Source organism: Balaenoptera physalus (assembly GCF_965194825.1).
Source record: "Balaenoptera physalus genome assembly, chromosome: 16".
Lineage (NCBI taxonomy): Eukaryota > Metazoa > Chordata > Mammalia > Artiodactyla > Balaenopteridae > Balaenoptera > Balaenoptera physalus.
Genome location: NC_138898.1, coordinates 56,478,025 through 56,503,736, shown reverse-complemented (window position 1 = coordinate 56,503,736; position 25,712 = coordinate 56,478,025). Strand labels below are relative to the sequence as shown.

Below are 25,712 nucleotides of genomic sequence, written 5' to 3'. Positions count from 1 at the left end.
TGATAATTATACATGCATATAACATAGGTACACATAATAAATATACAAATAAAGATGCACATACAAGAACTTATATATGAATCGAATTTTCATGAAAAAATACATAAGAAACCAAAAATGTTTGCCTCTAAGAGGTGATCTGGCCGCCTGGAATTAGATCTTAAATTTTATTCTATGTTTGAAATTCTTATTTTTTTTAACCACTTGCAAAATATTGTTTCATATCTTTTTTCTAAACTTGACTTTCACTGACCTTTCCCAATTCATCTGTTGCTGTTTATCCTATCTGTGAAAACCCCCAGCAGATAATGGTGTTTGTGTGTGAATGGACCAGCTTTTTTCAGATCACCATATTTACATGCAGGGGCCACTTTGGTAAAACGATGCTAGCTGATTAAGAGAGTTTGTGAAAAAGTACCCACTGTGATTGAAACACTCATTTAATACATTTTAAGTGCCTGAAATGCTCAGCTTCCTTGATTGGTGTTGATTGTTTGCATTTGATTTATTTCCTCAGTATCAGTGTTCCTTAAATTACTTAAGTAATGGCCACCCTGTAGCTGCATCTCTATTTAACTCCATGTCTTTGGGAGCATTCTAATTCAGAGGCTGTTCACTTCAGGAGCTGGGAATGTAGATTTGACCATCGAAGAGCTGTGTATTGCTCACAGAAATTACTTATAAGGAAAATTATCTTTCAAAAGAATTCACAGCAGTCTGATTTTTTTTCTATTAATAGCTTCTATTCTCGGCAGAAGTCTTATTATTTTTGACAATTTATTAACTACCATGGACACACTCATAAAGTGATGTTCAACGTTCACAACCATATGCTTGATCTTCTACATTTTAAAAGTCTACCACCCATGTGGACAGTAAGAGTTCTGCCAGCAACATTCTAACAGTCCATACGCTAAATACACTTTTTAAAAAACAGACATGGTTTCGTTGGACATTCCAATAGTCCACAGTCTGAATGGAGATTTTCTTTTTGTGTTTATTTTATCTGTCCTAGTGGAGGTGGGTACTAGGATTTCTCTTCATTCATTGTTTGTATTCAAAAGCTGTTGAGGTTTGCTTTTGCTTCCCAGGAGGACAAAGTCGTTATGATAGGTGCTGTGCGCACATTTACATCAAGAAGCCTCACTGTGGAATGGGGAGCATTGATCAAGGGAGGTGGTCAGAAGGAGGGTCTTTTGTGCTGGAGGAGGGACAGGCATCAGGGTGTGTGAGGTCATGAGAACCATGGATACGCAGAGGGCACTGGGAACTTAGGGTACGGAAGTAAGATGGGAAAGGAGAAGCTGCGTATTGTCTGCATATTTCTGACTGCAAAAGTCAGGTGCATCAAGAAAGAGCTGGAATTTGACCACTTGGAATAAAAAAGCCCAAATGAGACTGAGTTGTAAACACCCAGGACCCTGATGCTCTGGGAGAGGGAAACCCCTTCCTACAGCAATGGCATTTTTAGGTGAAAAATCACAACAAATGAAGTCACAGTAATTGAGGGGAACTGCAGGTGGTCTAGCAAGGTTAGAGAAGAGAAGGTCTGCATTGAGGTTTTAGTAGAAGTTTGCGCCCCAGACAAAGTATGAGATCAAAAAGTTTGACAGGTCGTCAAAGAGTGAGTCTGAGCCTTCAGGCCTGAGCGAGGGTCTAGGGCACCACGAGGCAGGAAGGGGAGGGAAACTCACTCCAATGTCCTGCGTGAAGTGACTCAGCATTTAGATGGTTCTCTGCTCCCCTCCCACTACAGGGCTGGAGCCCACCCAGTGGTGGGAGCCAGTGTTTACTTTGAGATAAGCTCTAGAACCATCTTAGTAGGTTCAGAGACCGTTCATGGACATAGCTTTATTAAAAGTAGAAAAATGTATATTATTCAAATTCACAGGAAGAAAAAATTTTTAAGTCGGGGGAGAGGAGTAATTTATTCTTAACAGGTGGACTCCATAAATCTTTCTGTCATGGGACAGGCATTCATTATAAATCTTTCACTTATGTGACAGGTATTTACTGAGTGTGTACTCTCCCTAAGGCACTGTGCTCAGCTCTGTGGGGTCCACAGAAATTACCCTGAGGCAGAGCTTAAGAAGAATCTTAAGTCGGCTAGGGGAGATTGAACATAAAAGCAAAATCAAGATGACTATGGAAAACAGTATGGAGGTTACTTAAGAAACTAAAACTAGAGCTACTATATTATCCAGCAATCTCACTCTTAGGTATATATCTAGGAAAAAATGAAAACTCTAATTCAGAAAGATACATGCACCCCAATGTTCATAGCAGCATTATTTACAATAGCCAAGACATGGAAACAGCCCAAATGCCCATCAACAGACGACTGACTGGCTTAAGAAGATGTGGTAAGAGAGCCCGTGTGCCACAACTAGAGAGAAGCCCGCAAGCCGCAATGAAGAGCCTGTGTGCTGCAACTAAGACCTGACACAGCCCAAAATAAATAAAACAAATAAATAAATATTTTTAAAAGGTGTGATATATATATGTGATATATACACACAATGGAATATCACTCAGCCATAAAAAAGAATGAAACATTGTCATTTGCAGCAACATGGATGGACCTAGAGAAATTATACTGAGTGAAGTCAGTCAGACAGAGAAAGACAATACTATATGATATCACTTATATGTGGAATCTTAAAATTATACAAATGAATCTTTATACAAAACAGAAACAGACTCAAAGACACAGAAAACAAACTTATGGTTACCAAAGGGGAGAGGGAGGGAGGGATAGATGAGGAGTATGGGATTAACAGATACAAACTGCTATACATAAAATAGATAAGCAAGAAGGATTTACTGTATAGCATGGGGAGTTATATTCAATATCTTGTAATAACCTATAATGGAATATAATCTGAAAAAAAAGAATTACTTTGCTGTATACCTAAAACTAACACAATACTGTAAATCAACTATATTTCAATTAAAAAATAAAAAAAGAAGAAAAAAGTACAAGATGGCCATTATTTAATGACCTAGATGGGTATTCATTCATTCTTCCTATTAACTTATTCATTCCAATCAATAAATAAGGAATATGGTGCATGAAAGCAGTATACCTGCATATGGCTGAGGGTGGAGAGAGGGCGGGGTTTAGGATGAGCTTCCTGTACTTCAGTGATTCTCATACCTGACTGTATATTATCACTCACCTGGGGAGCTTTTAAAAAATAAGGATGCCTGGGTATGAAACTCCTGAGACTGTAATTTAATTGGTGTAGAGTGGGTCCAAGTTTTGATAGTTTTTAAAACTCTCCCCTATTGATTCTAATTTGAAGTCAGGGTTGAGAAGCTCTAATATATACTTAGTAACACTCGATCTGAGTCTTGAAAGCTGTGGATAGGAACTGGAAATAGGGAGAAATCAAAACAAAGCACAGTAGAACCTGTTCTTTTCTCTTCTGGGGATTTTCTCCCTCCAGGAGGCATCCTGTGAGGTGAGTCACTATTTAAATTCTCCAGCATCAGGAAGGAAAGCAATTAGCATGTATGAAGAGGAGCTGCTGGGTGCTTGTAATGTGATATGGGTTCCTGGATTAAGGGCAAACCAGAAGAGGAAGAGGGATTTTCCAAAGGGATAAATTTAGTTTCCAAGAAAGTTAAAACCTTCATTCTAAGATGCTTGACTATAGCATGGTTTCAGTTTGGATGCAGATCTAGTGCCACCACTGTAATAGCAACATTTTGATGCCTTCTAAATACCAGGCACTTTATAGACATTTCTAATTCCAAAGAGGTTATTTTTATTCTGGCTTTATAGCTGATCAAAGCGGGACTCAAGAGAGGTAAGTGACATGCTAGGTAAGTTACCTAGCTAGTGACTAGGTGAGGCAGGTCTGGCCATTTGGCTTTTAGCTAAAAATCCCGCATTGCCCATTTTCTTTCCCACAAACTTATTCCACGAGGATAGTAGGGTGTACTTTGATCTTCTAACACTGTAATTTCCTGAATTTCTCTTCTCAGTACAACACCCTTCTGTTTTAGCAAGATAACAAAGAGAGAATACTTAACAAAATCTATAGGAAGATGTGTTTATAATAAAAACACCCTTGCCATCAAGATTTTAATGACTGCCATTATTATAGTTCAGGCAGAACAAAAGCAAATCCAAAGCACTCTTTAGACACTTCATGTTGTTGAGGAATTATCTGGATAGGTCATTCCTTTTGCATTTATAATGGTTGGATCCCCTGAGTTTGTTTAGAGATAAAATGGAATGCAGTGACAGACACAGGGATTTGGGTCCAAGTAGATGTGAAATATAATCTCTATACTGCCATTTACTAGCTGTGTGACCTTAGACAAATTGCTTAACCACTCTGAGCCATTTTTTCCTTACCTGTACAATGGGGATAAAATATCCAACCTAGTAGATTTATTATAGATTAAATAAACAAACAAACAAACATACACACACACACACACACACACACACACACACACACACCCCGAGCACCTGGCAAAAATTATATTACAACAAGGCCAATATTTACTGGGTATTTACTAATTTCAGGCACTATGGTAAGCTTTTTGAGTTCACTGTCTTAGTTTATTTTCACAGATCTATGAGGTAGGTACTTTCATGAGTCCTATTTCACAAATGAGACCAAGACAAAATGAGGTACAGTAAGTCCCAGGTCTTTCTGAAATGTGAATGTCCACATAGAAGAAGGTTGAAAATAAAGCCAGGTGGACAGGTCAGCAGAACCCCGAACTGTTAGAATGCAAGAAGAACCAAGAAAGAGTTGATGGGGTTCAGGGCAGGCCACCCCAAGACATACCATTCTGGCTGTGGATTATTTCCAGCTGAAAACCAAGCAAGGCCCAAAAGACTCAGGAAGAACCTTTGGACTGCCCCTTACGGCCTAAAAGAATTTTAGATAAAAGGCCGGTCCCAAGATGGTGCTATCACCATAGATAATATAGTAAAATATGAACTAGGGAGGAAGGTAGCATGGCCCATTTTATCAAAGTCCCTCTCTGCCCCATTGTCTCTAGGTGGCCCAGCAAACATTTGTTTACCAACCATTAACACTTTCCATTTTCCTGTGAATTACCTTACTTCCCTTTGAAGTCCCAGATCCCTACCTCCGGCTCCTTAGTCCAGAATGACATATATACCTCATCTTGCGTTACTGTCTTCATGCTTATATGAATTCCCTGTATGTACGTAACAAATTTATCTCCTCCTGTTAATCTGCCTTATGTCATTTTAATGATTTGACCAGCCAAAAGAATGAAGAGAGGGAGGGGGCAATATTCCTCTCCCCTGAAGAGTTAAGGCCAAGATCTGAGTCAAGAAGGAGAGCTGAAGATTTAGTTAAGGTCTTCACAGTAGAGATCGAATTACATTCAATGCCCTGCTAACTGAATTTACCAATATCCTTCCCAATCTCTAAATCTTTTTTCTTCCTTTAATTTTGAAATAATTATAAGCTCACAAGAATTTCCAAAAGTAGTACAGAGAGATCCTGTGGACTGTTCACTCAGCTTTCCCCAATGGAAACATCTTACACAACTGCAGGACAATATTCAGACTAGGAAACCGATATTGGTGCAATCTGCTGACCTTACACACACACAGTGCATGTGCGTAGCTCTGTGAAAATTTATCCTATGTATAGATTCATGTAATCACAACCAAAGTCAAGATGCAGGGCTTTTCCTTCGCCACAAAGAGTGCCCTATTTCTACTCCTTTCCAACGTTCTTTTCCTTCAATGATTTCTATTTAAGTTTACGAAGCAAGGTCAACATCCACAAGGCTCTGCTGGCCACATTCAGGATCTCCTTCTCCTTCTGGAGAGCGATGTGAACTCCTAATCCCTGAAGCTTTCGAACGGGGTGACGTGATCAGATTACACAGTAGCAGTGTGGGGCATTTGGGACGAGTGGGGAGCAGGGGTTCTCAGGAGCTCACTGTCATCCCCTGCTCAAAGCGGGGTTGGAATTTGGTCCAGGGTGGTGCCAAAGAGAAGCTGATGGAAAGAAGATCTTACTTCAGTCATCTCTTTTAATTTGTCACCCCTCCAGTGTTGACTTTCTCCATCTCACCCTCTAAGCTGTGGCTAAAGGAACCTCTCTGAAATGCCACTGATGTCAGGCGAATTTAGGGTAAACCCCAAATTCACTCATGATCAATAACCTACTTCTTCATTTGGCCCGTCCCTACTTTCCAGCCTCAGCTCTTTCTGTCTTGCCCTCTGCCCTGCCTCAGTAAACTATGTAAATTTCCCTGGTAGGTCTGTATCAGGTCCGTGCATGTGCCAAGCAAGCTCTGTAGAATTCAACGGGAATGACACTCCCTGGGTGGGTGCAGCATGGCTGCCCAGATCATCCTGAGATTTTCCAAAGCCCCATTTCCTGTGGGTGATGAATATGCAGAATATCAGCATAGTTAGCACTGCTTAACATCTAACAGGTTGATTGGTCTCAGATGTTCCTTACCAATCCAGGTGGAAGCGACTCTGAATGAGACCCCAAAGTCACCGCGTTAATAAGTTATTTTGGCAAAGGAGACAGCTCAGGATTGAGGGAAACACAGAAACACAGAGGCATGCAGATACATCACAGAGCATGAACTTTAAATGTGTTTTGACCTTAGGACTCTGATCTCCCTCCTTTCTTCCAGTTCCTAAAGCTGAGGATATAGGAATGCTTTTCTGGACACCTGTATAATAAGAGAGCCAATCTCAAAGGTAAGATAGAGATGCTTTTAAAGTGGCTACGTATGGGACAGGGTAGGGTAGAAACGATCACACACCCACACCAAAATTTCATGAAGATGAAATCCAGTTGTAAAATCACCAGGATTGCCACAAAGCTGCTGTGTTAGGGAAAAAAATGTTGAAACATTCTACTCCCATTTTGTCCCATTATTCAAAAGAACATACATTTTATAAGCCAGGGAGGACCTCCATTCATCTGAGAATGAGCCACTGTCCTCCAGCCCTAATTCCATAAATAGCCTTTGCACATTCTGCTCATTGACAGCGTACAGAGATGGGGTCCCTCCTGGCGTGACACTCCATCTGGCTGGGACTCACACCACATTCTCATCTCCTTAGGAAGCAAACCGCTTCTCTGATGTTTCCCCACTGTGTCCAATTACGCTGCTCCCTGGCTAAATGAGCTCTTAGGCATTCAATACATTTTTAAGGAAATGGATCAGCATGATTATTCTGGGAAACACAAAGCTCACGAAGGAATAGGGCAAATTATGAATTTCAGGAAATATTGGTCTTTGTACATTAATCACACTAATAATATTACAAATGAGAGAAGTATAAATCCACTTCCCTCCTGTGCATGATTTGCTTTGTTTGATCCCTTTGAAGCAAGTGTGCAGAGTATTGTTTGGATGTATTTAGTCCCCTCCTTAATTGTTTTCAATTATTGCTGCATTTTTAAAAATCAGAACAAAAAAACTGGAAAGCTACAAAATTTTTCCAATCAGCAGTAAAATCCATAGAAAACACTGTGATGGAAAATGGGAAGGCTATCAGAGAATGGCAGATATACAACACACATCCCACTACTTCCTCATTCTAAGTCCATGGCAGACATCCCTAATCAATTACAGAACTCTGGCCTACAGAGACGTTAAGTGGCCTCAAACTCACTTTTCCACATTACCCACATAGCACTTACCCACCATCGGAACTGACATCACTGTGACCCAGGTTTAGAGATGAAGCAACTAAATTCTGGTAGGTGGAGTGCCTCCCAAGGACAGGTGGTGAATAAGTGTCAAAGCCAAGAGGGGAAGCAGAATCTTACTCCCCATCTGGTGCCCTACACCTACAATAGGCACCCCTCCTTATCTTTAGAGAGCACCTGGGCAGAATGCCTTCTATTCTTATGGGATTCTTTAGGAATTTAAGGAAATAAGAAGAGCCACAGGGGGGTCTCATCACGGAGTGTGAGCATGGAAACCTCCACTTACAACTTCATCTTTCCAACACACACACACCCCTCCATCTGCAAACCTGCTCCACTTTTTTTTGCATGGCTGTATCCTTCTCAACATTCAGATTTAATTATCGCTTTTCCAAAATACATTTCCATGGGACTTCCCTGGTGGTGCAGTGGTTAAGAATCCGCCTGCCAATCCAGGGGACACGGGTTCGATCCCTGGTCTGGGAAGATCCCACATGCCATGGAGCAACTAAGTCCGTGAGCCACGACTACTGAGCCTGCTGTGCCACAACTGCTGAAGCCTGGGCGCCTAGGGCCCATGCTCCGCAACAAGAGAAGCCACCGCAATGAGAAGCCCACGCACCACAACAAAGAGTAGCCCCTGCTCACCGCAACTAGAGAAAGCCTGCGCGCAGCAAGGAAGACCCAACGCAGCCAATCAATCAATAAATAAATTTTAAAAAATAAATAAACTTCCTGGACCTTCTCCCTCTTTTGTAAAAAAAAAAAAAAAAAAAAAAAAAAAACCTTTCCACACCAACTTATCTAAAGAGACTTCCACTAACTGGTTTTTATCTTAATATTCTATTTTATGCCTACCATGTACCACAAGTGGTAACTGGTATAACTGTTTACTAATCAGTATTTCTTCTCCCAGACCACATGCCCCAGAATGTCAGAGGACCACATCTGCTTACTCTCCACCAACATCTAGCACGGGTTGAATGGAGATCAGCACAAGACCAAGTCAGCGAATTACAGTAATTATAAATACCATACTTTCTAAGAGGATCTCGCCCTCATATTTTTATCCTATCTCTTTGTCCTATGCACATCCACATCTAGGGATGTCCTTGGGTATCACCTGCCAGAAGGTCACAGCTCAGGTGTGTAGTTTTTTTTTTTAATAAATTTATTTATTTACTTATTTATTTATTTTTGGCTGTGTTGGGTCTTCGTTGCTGCACGCAGGCTTTCTCTAGTTGTGGCGAGCGGTGGCTACTTTCCTTTGCGGTGCACGGGCTTCTCATTGCAGTGGTTTCTCTTGTTGCGGAGCACTGGCTCTAGGCGCACAGGCTTCAGCAGTTGTGGCTCACGTGCTCTAGAGCTCAGGCTCAGTAGCTGTGGCGCACGGGCTTAGTTGTTCCGCGGCATGTGAGATCTTCCCGGACCAGGACTCGAACCCGTGTCCCCTCCAATGGCAGGCAGATTCTTAACCACTGTGCCACCAGGGAAGTACTGTAGTTCTTTCCTTAAGGTGCCGCATAAGATATTTGCTCCATCAAGCAAATAAAAGTCCCTTTGGATTGTTAGGAGTAAAGAAATTAAGCTTCTAACCTCAGCTCTGTCATCTGACCTCCCTAAGCTTCCAACCAGTTCCTCCACCCAGCTGATCCTACCCCAAACTGTTGACCCATGGAATTGTGAGCTGAATTTGTGGTTGTTTTCAGCCTCTAAGTTTTGGGGTAGTTTGATATAGCAGAAGCTAACTGATACACTACTGTGTTAAGAACAAAGGTTCTAGCATGGGGTGGCCTGAGCTTCAATTCTGAGCTTTCCACTGAATGGCAGCGCAATCAGAGACACACTTGTTTAAGCCTCAATTCCCTCATGTGTAGAATGGAAATAATAAGAGTATTTTCCTGACAATGTTATAATTATTAAACGAGTTAATATACATAAAGTACCAGGTACATAGTAAGTGTTCAATAGACATTAGTGATTATTATTATTTTTTAAGAGTTTAAAAGATTCATTTCAATCACTAATTTATTGAATTTATTTCCTCAATGCTCCCAGCATCTTGTTTTTGCAAAGGGAAAAGCTATTTGCACATCATTATAAAGTCTTTTATGAAGAAGGTAAAATATATTTATTACTATCTATAATTTCCTCATATTATTTCCATCATATACGTGTCATCTCGACTTAAAAAGAGATTAATAGTCAAGTGCACACTGAATAAAGGGGAATTTTTTGTTGTGTTGAATTACAAAAGGAGAATCATGTCTTTATTTTTCTCTAAAATAAGGGATTTGGATCACATTCATAGGATCAAATAATACTCCAAAACCTGCAATATGCTACATGCAACATTCAATCCAATGAAAAGTTTTCACTCTTAATTTTAAAGACCACCAAGTTTAAAATACATATATTCTGTATTTAAAGCCATCCATCTTTTCAACGCTGGAAGGATGCTTTCCATCAGCAGGATTATAACAAGTAAAGAAAACCTTTCTTTTTTTTTTTTTTTTTTCTGAAGTCTTGAAAATCTGGAAGGAAACCAATATTTACATTTGGGTTCGTATTTTGCATTAAATTCATATACATACTAAATTTCCTCTGGCTCCTCTACAGAAAGTACTATTAGCTCATGCTCCACTTTCCTACATGCATAAAAAGCAAATAACAACTTATCTCTTTTTATGAGCTGCTCATAAAGCAAAATCCATTCTTGTGTGTGACTTAACCCTTATGAGCATCAGCATGAGCTGTTCCCCTGTGCTTATCTCAGAACGCACAAATCGAAAGGTAGGGTGGAAACGGTGAGACAGTACACAGAGGGAAGACAAGACGAAGGAATGTCCTTGTAGACCCAGCGTCAGGAGACATGGGGTCTCTACATCCCGGGCGTAGTAAGCGTTATGGAATCACAGAAGAGCACAGAGACCATCCAAGGTAATGTCTTTTCCTTGGGGAAAGAGCTTAGCTTTTGATTTTTGTTCTTTGTTTAATAGCTAAAGCAACTCTGTGAGCTTTACAAATGGCCCTTCAGGCTGGAGAATGACACTGTGGTCTCCAGGGTAAAAGGTAAGGAGACATCATTTATCTTAACTACCTCTCAGAGGCTGACACTTCAGCACAACATGGCCTGTCACTACAATGGGCCAAAAAGGCATCTATTCTGCATGTCACATCTACCCACTGCCCTCAAAGAGCTTTGGGGCAAAGATGTATACATCATTTAAAATAAATGGCAAGGACCTTCAAGATGGCAGAGGAGTAAGACGTGGAGATCACCTTCCTTCCCACAAATACATCAGAAATACATCTACATGTGGAACAACTCCTACAGAACACCTACTGAACACTGGCAGAAGACCTCAGACTTCCCAAAAGGCAAGAAACTCTCCACGTACCTGGGTAGGGCAAAAGAAAAAAGAAATAACAGAGACAAAAGAATAGGGACAGGACCTGCACCTCGGGGAGGGAGCTGTGAAGGAGGAAAAGTTTCCACACACTAGGAAGCCCCTTCACTGGCAGAGACAGGGGGTGGCGGGGGGAAGCTTCGGGGCCACGGAGGAGAGCGCAGCCACAGGGGTGCGGAGGGCAAAGCGTAGAGATTCCCGCACAGAGGACTGGGGCCGACCAGCACTCACCAGCCTGAGAGGCTTGTCTGCTTACCCGCCGGGGCGGGCGGGGGCTGGGAGCTGAGGCTCCGGCTTTGGTCGGATCGCAGGGAGAGGACTGGGGTTGGCTGCATGAACACAGCCTGAAGGGGCTAGTGCACTACAGTTAGCTGGGAGGGAGTCCAGGAAAGAGCCTGGAACTGCCTAAGAGGTAAGAGACCATTGTTTCAGGGTGCACGAGAGGAGGGGATTCAGAGCGCCACCTAAATGAGTTCCAGAGACAGGTGCAAGCCACAGCTATCAGTGCAGACCCCAGAGACGGGCATGAAACACTAAGGCTGCTGCTGCCACCACCAAGAAGCCTGTGTGCAAGCACAGGTCACTATCCACAACCCCCCTCCTGGGAGCCTGTGCAGCCCGCCACTGCCAGGGTCCTGTGATCCAGGGACAACTTCCCCGGGAAAATGCACGGCGCACCTCAGGCTGGTGTAACGTCACGCCGGCCTCTGCCACCGCAGGCTCGCCCTGCATTCCAATTATAACTACTGTACCCCTCGCCCCCTGGCATGAGTGAGCCAGAGCCCTCTAATCAACCGCTGCTTTAACCCCATCCTGTCTGGGTGGGAACAGAAGCCTGAGGGCAACCTACATGCAGAGATGGGGCCAAAACCAAAGCTGAGCCCCAGGAGCTGTGTGAACAAAGAAGAGAAAGGGAAATCTCTCCCAGCAGCCTCAGGAGCAGCGGATTAAATCCCCACAATGAACTTGATGTACCTTGCACCTGTGGAATACCTGAATAGGCAATGAATCATCCCAAAATTGAGGCAGTGGACTATGGGAGCAACTGTAAACTTGGGGTTTGCTGTCTGCGACTGACTTGCTTCTGATTTCTATGTTTAACTTAGTATAGTTTTTACTGCTTGTTATCATTGGTAGATTTGCTTATTGGTTTGGTTGCTCTCTTCTTATTTTTTATTACTTTTTAATTTTTTTAATTTAATAATTTCTTTAATTTTTATTTTCATTATTTTATATTTTATTTTATTTATTTTATTTTGTTTTTTAATTATTTTTTTTCATTCTTTTTTTCTCCCTTTTCTTCTGAGCCATGTGGATGACAGGGTCTTGGTGCTCCGGCCAATCACAAGTAATGAAATTGAAACTGTGATTAACAATTTTCCAACAAACAAGAGTCCAGGACCGGATGGCTTCACAGGTAAATTCTATCAAATATTTAGAGAAGAGCTAATACCCATCCTTCTCAAACTCTTCCAAAATATTGCAGAGGAAGGAACACTCCCAAACTCATTCTAGGAGACCACCATCACCCTGATACCACAACCAGAAACTACAAAAAAAGAAAATTACAGACCAATATCTCTGATGAATATAGATGCAAAAATCCTCAACAAAATATTAGAAAACAGAATCCAACAACACATTAAAAGGACCATACACCATGTTCAAGCGGGATTTATTCCAGGGATGCAAGGATTCTTCAATATATGCAAATCAATCAATGTGATACACCATATTAACAAATTGAAGAATAAAAACCATATGATCATCTCAACAGATACACAAAAAGCTTTTGTCAAAATTCAACACCATTTATGATAAAAACTCTCCAGAAAGTGGGCATAGAGGGACCTATCTCAATATAATAAAGGCCATATATGACAAACCCACAGCAAACATCATTCTCAATGGTGAAAAACTGAAAGCATTTCCTCTAAGATCAGAAACAAGAGAAGGATGCTCACTCTCAACACTATTATTCAACATAGTTTTGGAAGTCCTAGCCATGGCAATCAGAGAAGAAAAAGAAATAAAAGGAATACAAATTGGAAAAGAAGTAAAGCTGTCCCTGTTTGCAGATGACATGATACTATACATAGATTGTCCTAAACATGCTACCAGAAAACTACTAGAGCTAATCAATGAATTTGGCAAAGTAACAAGATAGAAAATTAATGCACAGAAATCTCTTGCATTCCTATACACTAATGATGAAAAATCTGAAAGAGAAATTAAGGAAATACTCCCATTTACCATTGCAACAAAAAGAATACCTACGAATAAACCTCCCTAAGGAGACAAAAGACCTGTATGCAGAAAACTATAATATGCTGATGAAAGAAATTAAAGATGCTACAAACAGATGGAGAGATATACCATGTTCTTGGTCTGGAAGAATCAGCACTGTGAAAATGACTATACTACCCAAAGCAATCTACAGATTCAATGCAATCCCTATCAAACTACCAATGGCATTTTTCACAGAACTAGAACAAAAAATTTCACAATTTGTATGGAAACACAAAACAACCCGAATAGCCAAAGCAATCTTGAGAAAGAAAAACGGAGCTGGAGGAATCAGGCCCCCTGTCTTCAGACTATACTACAAAGCTACAGTAATCAAGACAGTATGGTACTGGCACAAAAACAGAAATATAGATCAATGGAACAGGATAGAATGCCCAGAGATAAACCCACACACGTATGGTCACCTTATCTTTGATAAAGGAGGCAGGAATATACAGTGGAGAAAAGACAGCCTCTTCAATAAGTGGTGCTGGGAAAACTGGACAGCTACATGTAAAAGAATGAAATTAGAAGACTCCCTAACACCATACACAAAAATAAACTCAAAATGGATTAAAGACCTAAATGTAAGGACAGACACTATAAAACTCTTAGAGGAAAACATAGGCAGAACACTCTATGACATAAATCACAGCAAGATCCTTTTTGACCCATCCCCTAGAGAAATGGAAATAAAAACAAAAATAAACAAATGGGACCTAGTGAAACTTAAAAGCTTTTGCACAGCAAAGGAAACCATAAACAAGATGAAAAGACAACCCTCAGGATGGGAGAAAATATTTGCAAATGAAGCAACTGACATAGGATTAATCTCCAAAATTTACAAGCAGCTCATGCAGCTCAATATCAAATAAACAAACAACCCAATCCAAAAATGGGCAGAAGACCTAAATAGACATTTCTCCAAATAAGGTATACAGATTGCCAACAAACACATGAAAGGATGCTCAACATCACCAATCATTAGAGAAATGAAAATCAAAACTACAGTGAGGTATCACCTCACACCAGTCAGAATGGCCATCATCAAAAAATCTACAAACAACAAATGCTGGAGAGGGTGTGGAGAAAAGGGAACCCTCTTGCACTGTTGGTGGGAATGTAAATTGATACAGCCACTATGGAGAACAGTATGGAGGTTCCTTAAAAAACTAAAAATAGAACTACCATGCGACCCAGCAATCCCACTACTGGGCATATACCCTGAGAAAACCATAATTCAGAAAGAGTCATGTACCACAATGTTCAGTGCAGCTCTATTTACAATATCCAGGACATGGAAGCAACCTAAGTGTCCATCCACAGATGAATGGATAAAGAGGAGGTGGCACATATATACAATGGAATATTACTCAGCCATAAAAAGAAACGAAATTGAGTTATTTGTAGTTAGGTGGATGGCCCTAGAGAATGTCATACAGAGTGAAGTAAGTCAGAAAGAGAAAAATAAATACCTTGTGCTAACACATATACATGGAATCTAAAAAAAAAAAAAAAATGTTCTCATGAACCTAGGAGCAGGACAGGAATAAAGACACAGACATAGAGAATGAACTTGAGGACACAAGGAAGGGGGAAGCTTAGGCCGGGACGAAGTGAGAGAGTGGCATTGACATATATACACTACCAAATGTAAAATAGATAGCTAGTGTGAAGCAGCTACGTCGCACGGGGAGATCAGCTTGGTGCTTTGTGACCACCTAGAGGGGTGGGATAGGGAGGGTGGGAGGCAGATGCAAGAGGGAGAGGATATGGGGATATATGTATACCTATAGCTGATTCACTTTGTTATAAAGCAGAAACTAACACACCATTGTAAAGCAATTATACTCCAATAAAGATGTTAAAAAATAAATAAATAAATAATAAATGAATAAAATAAAATAAATGCCAATCAGTTTTCCTCTTTATCTCCACTTTTATTAAACAGACAATCCAAAAGGTTTGTGTGTATACATGAAAAATAAATCGGTGAAGGACTGCTATAGTTGGTAACCACCTAGCTATTTTGTGTCACAGAACAGGCATCTGGAGGTGGCTCCTGCAGCTACTCTTATTAAAGAATTGATTCTTCAATATTCCCGTGTCCCTACCCAAACTGGCCTCCTGATTCATGGTCACGAGACGGCTGCTCCATTTTCCGAATAGAATAGTCCTTCCAGGCAAGAAAAAGCATGAAGGAGGAAGGGCAAGTGGCAAGAAGGCTTGTGCCAGCTTAGTAAAGCTTCCTGCGACATTATTTATGTATCATTGGCTCCATGGCCACCCCCAGTTGCAAAAACTCCTTGGAAATCAAGGTTTGTCGCTGTTGTTTTGTTTTAAATGGAAACACTGTCATGCCTAAGAAAAACAGAAAAATTGAGACTGGGCAGGGCTAGAACAGTGCTTCTCAAAGTGTGGTCCCCAGACAAGTAGTATCAGCATCACCTGAGAACTTTAAAAAATTCACGTTCTCAGGCCCCGTTCCAGACTTCCCCAGTCAAAAGCTCTGGGGGTATGTTTTAAAAGAGCCTCCAGGGAATGCAGATTGACGCAGGTTTGAGGAGGCCCCGCGCTGAAAACTAAGAGTGTCTGCAACAGAAAGGTATGTGAGACAATAATAATATTATTACTCTTTCATCTGTTAGAATCTCAGAAGGAATATGTATCATTCCCTCTTTAAAGATAAGAAAAGTGAAGGTCAAGGCCCACAGCTGACAAGTGAATAGAAAATGACAACATTTAACCTCATACAAACCACTTAAGAGGTTAATGAAGAAAACGCTCTTGGAGGCCAATGCTTTCAGTGAGTAATTCTTTAGACATTTATACTACCCCTAGCAATGTAAGGACCAGTTCACATGACAAGATTAGAAATTCTGTGCTCTTAAATTCTAACAACACTTCCACATATGGCCTAGAGAGACGCATTCCTTTTCTGAACCTCAGTTTCAGTATCTGTTTAGAAGGAAATACCCAGCAGCTTCCCCCTACATCACTGAAAATTTATTTGAAATACTAAATTACAAGAAGAATTTTGTGCTCTTTGGACAGAAGGATTTACAGGAATTTAAGTCATTTTTAACATCTTTAGCATAACGATCACCCAGTGATTCTAAGAATTCTAGAAAAAGATTGTATTAAGGTCTCAAATTGTTAATTACTCCATTCAATATCCAAAATGCATAGCCCAAATGTTTCAGTTAATTCCACAAAGTCCTTTGCAAAAAATCACAAGACAAACTTTGTCAGAAATGCCGTACCCTGGATTCGTACTAGGCAATGCCTCCTAGGCTAATAGGAACTTTTGCTTTCTGACATTATCCATTTCGCTAAAGCTGGTTATGATTCCCCACACGTTACTTGAAAACCAATTTCATTCAAGACAAAAGAGTGTGAGCAGGGTATTACATTTTATGCCTAAATTATGCAAATTTTGTGGAGTTATATTGTATTGTGAGCAATTCCCTTTCTTCCAGTTTTCATTGTAGCATGAGTTAAAGTAAATTTCACTATCCTCATTTGCAAAAGGTGAATACTTTCTATTTTAAAACCCTGGAGGAAAGGACTGACTTTTAATGAGCAGTTATCTAATATAAAAATCTCTTACATATATTACTGACATCATTCCCAAGTATTAAATGTACATTCCAGATAGGGTTGATCTTGATTCAATTAATCCTTGGAGAAAGGGCTTCACAACCAAGCTCTGTATGTTCCAAAGACAAACCAGGAGGTGAGATAGAGGATGTGGGCTGAGTTTGTGTGGACCTCAAACTCTGCAGCTTTTGGTACCAAGCTTTCAGAACAAGGACACTATTATTTTTTACAACCCTCTCCTAGTTCAGCAGCAAATGGGGGTGTGGCTGTTATTACTTCCATTTTTAAAGATCACCTTCAAACCCTTCCACTCTTTTCCTCCTATAGCGCATCACTTCCCAGAAACGAAGAGGCATGTGGAGAAGACTGGGAACAGGCCAAACTTCCTGGAGTGGGAGACTCCTTTTTTTTTTTTTTTTGGCCGTGCCTCACGTGGGATCTTAATTCCCCGACCAGGGATTGAACCCATGCCCCCCACGGTGGAAGTGCAGAGTCTTAACCACTGGACCACCAGGGAAGTCCCTGGAGTGGGAGACTCTTGATCACTCTTGACCATTGACCAATGCTGTCATCTTCATGTACATGCAATTAGATCGACCTTCACATGTCTTTTTAGAGTTAATGGTGCACATGAAGCAGGAATAAGTAGACCTAGCAGGCAAATCAGTTAATATAGCCTTCAGGTGCAAGCAACATCAATTGCAGTGGCTTTGAAAACTAGGGCTTTATTTTTCTCATGTAAGTCTAGCACTTTCCTTCTCCAAGTGTGGGCTGTAGACCAGGAGCATCAGCATTGTCTGAAATTTTGATAGGAACACAAAGTCTTACATCCCACCTCAGACCAGCTGAACCAGAATCTCTGAGACTGGGACCAGCAATCTGTGCTTTAATGAAAGCTTTCAGGTGATTTTTATGTGCACCAAGTTAGAGAAGATCTCATCTGGAAGAAGGTGGTTGCTGTGTCAGAGCTGATTTCCCCTCACATTTCCTCAAGGACAGAAAATGATTGCCACAGCTCCAGTCATCACTTCTCTGCTCCAGGCAGGGAGAAGGAGGAAAGGGAACAGGCATACCACTCTTGTCTAATCCTTTTTATCATGTTTTTGTCTCAAGGAAGTTTTAAGAGAGTTGGGGATAGAAAAATATTGGCTTTTCAGCCTCTACAGTGAGAGACAACAAAGTAGAATGTTGGAAATAACTTTTCAAGTTGGAAACTTGTGGTTTTGCCACACATGGGCAGCAAGAACTTGGAAGAGTTATTTTATAGCATTCACATTGGTATTTAAAAAGAAATATCTCTCTACTCTAAAACATTCATGCCCATCAGGGTAAATGTTTGGGCTGCTATTTGGAAACCCATCTTCCTAGATACCAATATGTCTTAAGTCAGTCCTTGCCTTTCACTATATACTCTTTTGTACATCTTGAAATTGGTACCATGTGCATGAATTAATTATTAGAAAATCAAGAAGGAACATCAAGAGAGAAGGATCACTACTTCCCTTATTACAGAGAATAAGGGAAGTAAATCAATTCTCATATATTGATTTTGCTTAAGCTCATCCTAGTGAATAACAGAAATTTTTGGATGATACATTAGAACACAGACTAACACAGATTATATAATACAATCTTTGAAAATGCATATGCATTTTTGTTTTGTTTGATGCATGGAACTTTAAGTCGTGCTAAGTGTAATCTGGTCAGCTGAATTATTTAAAACACAAGGCAGATCTCTATTAGGAAAATGTACCCAGGGCTTCCCTGGTGGCGCAGTGGTTGAGAGTCTACCTGCCGATGCAGGGGACACGGGTTCAAGCCCTGGTCTGGGAAGATCCCACATGCCGTGGAGCGGCTGGGCCCGTGAGCCACAACTACTGAGCCTGCACGTCTGGAGCCTGTGCTCCGCAACAAGAGAGGCCACGATAGTGAGAGGCCCGCGCACCACGATGAAGAGTGGCCCCCGCTTGCCGCAACTAGAGAAAGCCCTCGCACAGAAACGAAGACCCAACACAGCCATAAATTAATTAATTAATTAATTAATTAATTTAAAAAAAAAAGAAAATGTACCCAGAGATTTAGCATATTAAAATAACTAACCTAACTGGTAATCAGAGAAATTCAAATTAAACAGCAATGATATAGTTCCTATTAGCAAAAAGTTAAAGTAATTATAATACCCACAACTGGTGGGGACGTACAGAAACTAGTACTTATATCCTTTGCTAGTGGCTTTGTAAATTAGTATGAATCCTCTGAAAAGCAAGTTGGAAATATGTATCAAGAGCCATATAGAATATTCCCTTTTCCCTGATCCTATAATTGCATTCTAGGAATCTGGCCTAAGGAAAGAATCTTAAATAAATGAAAAGATGCTCATTGGAACATTATTTACAATAAAAAAGGTAAAATTTAATTCTCCCTAATAGAATAGCAGTTCAATATTTTATAGTTTTACGCACGCACACGCACACACACACACACACACACACACACACACACTCAATGAAGTATTTGACAGCTATTTAAAATTATGGCTATAGAAACTAGATCACTAGGTACCTATGAGACAATGTTTCATTTTTTTAAAAAATCAAAAATTCATGCTCATTATGATCAAAGCCACATAAATTAAAGAATACATGGGAAGGAATATACCACAAATTTAATGCTGATTTTATTATGATAAATATCTTTATTTTCTTCATAATTATCCATTAAGGGTTTAGTAATAGTGTTATGTTACTTTTTTAATGAAAAATGCATTTCTAATAAAAACACACTGCAAACCATTTTGGATCTCTTGGAAGAAATGGCTCGTTAAACATAGTTAATGATTACAATAAAAGTCTTTTTGGAATTTTGATTGTGTTCTGGTTAATCAAAAGATCTCGTTGGTTGAGAGAGATAATATTAACAACATGAATTACAAATTATCAAGGGATCACAAGTCAGTATAATCTACACTACTGGTGGACATTAGGAGGACAGCTCAGGTCAAGCTTTAAGTCCATCTTCTGTCAGTAGAGGCTTCTAAACCCAGTAGATCCATGCTAGCTGAGTCTAAAAGAATAAGGGAATGAGCCTAATATCTATGTTAGGAAGGGCAGTGAGAAGAGGGAAGACTCTGTTTCTCAGCACAATTCTTTTAGTCCCATAAGACAAGGGATGAAATGTTCATGAACTTGTGCCAGTTAATCAGCACTTCAGGAAAGTAAACTAGGGAATTCCCCGTCAGTCCAGTGGTTAGGACTCCATGCTTTCACTGCTGATGGCCTGGCTTCAATCCCTGGTTGGGGAACTAAGATCCCACAAGCCACATGGTGCGGCTAAAAAAAAAAAAAGGTAAACTAAATGTATATATTATATGTTATGTGTTGTGTGTGCGTAGAGACACGTACAGACAGATGATAGATATATAAATACATTTGTATATATGTATGGAGATGTATAGATAGAAATATTTATAGGTACATATAGAGATAGATAGCTAGATGATTGATATTGATACCCACATACATATACTTATTATTGGACACTAATTACATGTTCAGGTTTTCTGCTAAGAGCTTTCCATGCATTATCATGATCCTTTAGGAGGATTAACCTATCCTCATTTTACAGGTAAAGGAATTCAGAGGTCAAGAAATTATTCAAGGTCACTCTACAACATAATTCTCATCTGAAGAGAACATCACTTGATCAACAGAACATAAAGCCCAGATATGACCAATGAACATTTGCCAAAGGAAAAGTAGCAGAGGCTGTGCTGGACATGCCAAAATCATCAACCACAAATTGTGACTTCTGCTCTCGATTTAACATTTGATTTCTTTATCGCCTCCTCTTGGTGATTCAGCATCTCAGCATAAATGTGTACCTGTTTCACAGATGTGGTCCGTGAGTCATCAAATAGCTCCCCGGTATGCCTCAATTTTGACATATATACAACTGACCTTTATAACCTGACTTGTATGCGTTCATGTTGAAAATCATAGTTAATACCACATTTGCACTTGCACGCTGCACTTAGGAAGAAAAAGTATAATTAGGATTTTTTTCTTTTTCCTTTTTTGCCTCAACTAATTCCATTTGGGACTTACTAATAAGTTTAATGGAGATTCTGGCTTTGGTATTAGCTGATGAAATATCTGAAGAAGGATATTGGGAACCTTTGGAAGTTTCAAGGGATGATATTATTTAATTCCATTGCCAGAAATTTTCCATTTGGAACCACAATATCCTGTATGTTGTGAGCCAGATGTAGCAAAAGCAAGTTTTTCCTCTTATTAAAAACAAGCCAAGCCAGTAGCTAATCATCTTCATATACTTATTGCTAGAATTCACCTGGCATGACGAAGAGGCATGGATGGGCATTCGTTAATATTATTCCACTGAAAATGTTCGTGGGTTCAACAAACAAACTGATAAAAATAACATATATTGGACCGATACTACTCGCACTAAAGGGAAGAACACATTATGGTCAAAATTCCTTTCAGCACTGATGGTACAACTTGCCACTCAGGCGTGCATTCATTCAGCAGATTTGTCAGGCACCTGTGTAATACTTCATGCCCTGAGATAAGCAGGTTACCTGGACACTGCGAACAGGCAGTGTGAAGTCCCATGATGGGGTGTGTCCACATGCACACACAGGTGGTGCCCGTCAGCTTTTGGAGGCAAAGGGAGGGGGAGGGGAGTTAAATTGCAAATCAACTCCACACTCTTCCCCGTATTTCCCTGATATTCTCCTCGACAAGAGCGCAATCCTAGCAGCTTCCTATTAATAGTTAAATGTTTTACTAGCACATTTTGTCAGTTCTGAGAGAGCACAGAGACTGTAGGAAATATCAACTTTATAACCGCTTCCTCCACATCCGAAAGTCAAACTATGGGAAATGCATGCATATTCAAACAAAGGAAATACAGTAGTAGAGTTCAGCCTTCTTTGGCAACATTACTGTTCTCCAACACACCTCTGAAAGTGGGACATTCAATAAAATGACACTTGTTTCTAGATTCAGATGGATTTTCTATAAAAAAAAGAATCCCCCAAATGAATAGACAACGCTACCCTCATAACACAGAGGTGAAAATGACTGAAGCAAAGAGACATTTCCAGCCGACCCATTAATCCAGCAAAGCTTTGTGTTAAGATGCGGATATGTCAGTACAGGTTACCTTAAGAGGGCTTTCTTTTGAACTTGCACTGCCAAAATTCCAAGCAGACACCAAAGAGCTTCTGTTTAAGTGGGCAAAAGGTGAATAGTCAGAAGGAAAGTAGAAAGAACAGAAGACCAGGCTGGTTATCAAAGAAGAGCTTCCAAGGGAGAAAAAAAAATAAAGTGAAATAGGAAAAGTTTTCAGAAGTCAACATTCAAGGAAAGCCACATTTAAAAATATAAATCATTCACAGGCATATATGTAGGAGGAAGAGAGAACATGCTTTCCAGTTTTCAAGCACCCTAGGAGCCTTTAGGAGATAAAGAGGCACAAACAGAAGCTGGATCAGAGGTTATAACCAGGAGCGAGCAGCTGGTGAAGCTGGAAGAAGACAAATAAAAGCCAAGGTTGTAGAATCCCAGTTACCGTCTGAATGTGTAGGATACTTATACTTGGCTTCGGCTCACTTGAGAGTTTGAAACTGTAGCTCATCAACATCCCTAGCAGAGGCTACTCAGGAAAACAGGCTAAGTCAAATAAAACACGTAGCGCTCTTGACTGGTGCAGCCACTCAGGTGAAAAGATGGCCCTGATGGAGTTGGAGAAGGTTGAAACTATCACTAAGAATCTATTCTTCCAGGACTTCCCTGGTGGTCCAGTGGTTAAGAATCCGCCTTCCAATGCAGGGGACGCCGGTTCGATCCCTGGTCTGGGAAATAAGATCCCACGTGCCGCAGGGCAACTGAGCCCACACGCCTCAACTTGAGAGCCTGTGTACCTCAAACTACAGAGCCCACTTGCTCTGAAGCCCGTGAGCCACAACTGGAGAGAAGCCCACGTGCAGCAACGAAGATCTGACACACCCAAAAAAAAAAAAAAAAAAGAATCTATTCTTCCAACAAGTGGGATCACTTGTGCCTATTTCCTTTCGGGGATACACACATGAAAGATGTCATCTCTGCTTTCTAGATGCTTAAACGCTTTAGGGTTTTATTTTACAGTTTGAGAATCATCCCTACCTTTCACTCTGCTGTGATCATCTTATGGATCTCAGAAATGGGAAGAATAGCAAGTGGATTCATCCTGGGTTATGAAGACAGTCGACTGATTGGAATATTTATGTAGCCCTTCTACATGCAAGAAAGCACACCAGGTTGAACAAGGCAGAATACTTGCTTTCAAAGCGCTTGTGTGCTCCCGGAAAATGAGATGTGCCCACACGATCGTCAGACAGGATAAACAGCCCATACGGAGGGAGGGACAGAAGTGTGCTAAAAAAAATCTAGAAGAGAAAAAAAATGTCCCTTCCAGTTGAAGGACGAGAAGGAGACTTTATGGAGGAGGCAGCATCTTTAAGGAAAGAAGGGAATGGAATGTTTTCAGTCGTATGTTTACAATTGCGCGTTTCATGTGTAGGGGCTGGGAGAGAGTTCATGGTCAAGTAAATAAATTCAGGACAGGAGGCCCTCAACCACTATCACTTCATCTCTATCACTTATCACTCTGGCTCACATTCTTGGAGATTCCTAATGCATATTAGCATGTTAAAGATTCTGAGAAATAACCCACGGAGACGGGGAAAGGAGAGGGAGAAGGAGAAAACAGCGCTGCGACATGGAATATCTCATGCTGCGACATGGTGACAAGAAGGAGATTGGTCCAGTTGAGAAACTGGACGCCACCATGCTGGTGGAGTACAATGAACAAGGAAGGAAGTGGATGGTGAAGAGGTCTGAGAGATGGTTGGAACGCATGCTTAGAGCAATGATTCTTCACCAGGGGTGATTGTGCTTCCCAGGGGACATCTGGCAATATCCAGAGACATGTCGATTATCACAACCAGGGAATGGATGCTATTGGCATCTAGTGGGTAGACAGCAGGGATGCTGTTAAATAACCTACAATGCACAGGACAGCCTGTACCCCTACCGCCCTCAGCCACTAACAAAGAATCTTTCAGCCCAAAACGTCAACAGTGCTGAGGTTGAGAAACTCTGGCCTTAGGGTAGAAAAAGTTTAGCACAGTAGACAAAAGGGCAGGGAGAGACCAAAGTCAATGAGACTGACACCCAGACACGGAAGGACCTGTTTGAATATCAAAGCAGCAAGAGATTCTACCATGGGAGTTCAAATGCAGCTGAGGTGGCTTCCTAGGAAGATTTTGACCATGCAGGCTGTATATCTCACCAGTGCGGCCAGAACAGGGTTGGGGGGAAGCTTCAGAGATCCCGTTTACCCACTGAGGTCACCAAGATGATACAATCAAAATACATGTACATGAGAGCATTTTACAGGACCACCTAGAAAGAAATAATTGAAGGTTCAAGAAAGAGCTGTTTAAGCTACTCTCCCTCCCCCAAAAAGACAGAAAGTGGAAAATCAATATATCCTGCTTCTCTATTTAAATGCAAAAATACAGTAATAAATAGAAATTACAGTCAGTGACCCGATTTGCATTTTGATGATTATAGTTCAAAATGAGGTACTTTTTGACTCATAAGAGGTGACCAACCTTTTACAAGGCTGCAAGGTCATCACGCAGGGTTGTCTCCAGTTGACCACAGCGGTGAATATAAAATTAGCATATTTCACTCTTAACAGGAAAGGCCTTTCAGGTCTGCTTCATTATGTAAAACGATTATTCTAAGTAGGTGGCTCTTCAATTCCCCATTAATAACAGAGGGATTTCTTTATTATTGGCCTTTTTTCTTACCTTTTTTTTTTTCAGATTGAAGATATACTACATGTTTCTTCGGGGAGAAAAAGGTTTAAAAATGTCTTCTATGTAGACATCTTCACTTATAAAAACCCAATAAATTATTCCGTTATCATAGTGATGAATATCTATTTTAAAAATGCATACACACATAGACACATCTATATATCTGTGTAATTTTGAATACTGTGTAGTATATATCTTGTATACTTTTAGAATGTATAGCTTGTTATATATTCTGGAAGATAGGAAATCTGCACCTATGTCAGCTTGTTTTGAGAAAGAAGGAGATCAGTCTATTGCTACAGTCACGTTGTTCCAGTTTTCTGTCACTTGCAGCTAACAAATACAGAAGCCCAACTGTTGCTAAAATCAATCCCATGGAAACAGAATATGGCATGTTCCCCAAGTATGCCATGGCCACAGTCCCCGAAGGAAGAGTCTAAGCTCTTCCTTGATCTTTCATAAGAGCAGGTTATCCAGGTGCCATCTATGTCTTCTTCAGGGTCAAAACCAAAGCAATGATTGTCCCCCTCACTTGGTTCAGTCTGTCCTGCAACAGTAAAGATCTCAACTGTGGAGTTGGAATACATTGCCTCTGGAAAACAGGAGGCCTTGCGTTGTCCTAGGAGACAGTGAAGCCGTTGGGCTGACCCAGTCCCACTGGAGTGGCTTCACAGTGACAGGGTTCAGGACATGCTGCCCAAAATAGGGCACCTTGGCACATTAAATATTTCAGGCTGAAGGAATTTGAGAAATGGCATGAGCAGGAAAAACTTTCTGACCTTCTGAAACGTTCATAAAACTCTCATGTGAGAGGTGCCCTCCCAAACCCAGAGGGAAGGGGCA

General features: G+C 40.6%; 1 protein-coding gene and 1 long non-coding RNA gene across 3 annotated transcripts in view; one reads left to right on the top strand and one right to left on the bottom strand.

Annotated features, from left to right (window-relative positions):
- Positions 1 to 25,301, top strand: part of LOC309644861 — a 408,244-nt gene extending 382,943 nt beyond the window's left edge. The window contains exon 2 of the long non-coding RNA XR_014254627.1: positions 18,917 to 25,301. This is a non-coding gene — a long non-coding RNA (uncharacterized lncRNA). The remainder of the gene's footprint in view (positions 1 to 18,916) is intronic.
- The window catches only part of RBFOX1 (RNA binding fox-1 homolog 1), a 2,204,869-nt gene that overhangs the window by 1,299,750 nt on the left and 879,407 nt on the right, over positions 1 to 25,712 (bottom strand). The gene's annotated exons all lie outside the window — the stretch shown is intronic.